Raw genomic sequence first — 738 nt, 5'->3', positions numbered from 1 at the left:
TTTTTTTTTTTTTTTTTTTTTTTTTTTTTTAGTAGAGACAGGTTTCACCATGTTAGCCAGGATGGTCTCGATCTCCTGACCTCGTGATCCGCCCGTCTCGGCCTCCCAAAGTGCTGGGATTACAGGCTTGAGCCACCGTGCCTGGCCGACTTCCTCTATTCCTATTTGGATGCCCTTTATTTCTTTCTCTTGTTTGATTGCTGTTGCTAGCACTTCCAGTACTATGTTGAATAGAAGTGGTGAGAGAAAGTGTCCTTGTTTTGTTCTGATTTTCAAGTGGAATGTTTCCAGGTTTTGCGCATTCAGTATGATGTTGGCTGTGGGTTTGTAGTAGATGGCTTTCATTATTTTGAAGTACGTTCCTTCAATGTCTAGTTTGTTGAGGGCTTTTAACTGATGGGAAGCTGAATTTTATCAAATCTGGGTGCTCCTGTGTTATGGGCATATATATTTAGGATTGTTAGGTTTTATTTAACTGAACCTTATACCATTATGTATCATCATTGTCCTTTTTGATCTTTGCTGGTTTAAAGTCTGTTTTGTCTGAAATTAGGATAGCAACACTTGCTTCTTTTCTGTTTTCCATTTGCTTGGTATATTTTTTTCTGTCCTTTTGTGAGCCTATGGGTGTCACTGCATGTAAGATGGGGGTCTTGAAGATAGCATACCGATGGGTCTTTCTTCTTTATCTAACTTGCCACTTGGTGCCTTTAAAATATATATATATATATATACTTT

The sequence above is a fragment of the Rhinopithecus bieti genome, unplaced genomic scaffold (genome assembly GCF_001698545.2).
Source record: "Rhinopithecus bieti isolate Rb0 unplaced genomic scaffold, ASM169854v2 scaffold_32835, whole genome shotgun sequence".
Classification (NCBI taxonomy): Eukaryota; Metazoa; Chordata; class Mammalia; order Primates; family Cercopithecidae; genus Rhinopithecus; species Rhinopithecus bieti.
This window is presented reverse-complemented; position numbering follows the sequence as displayed.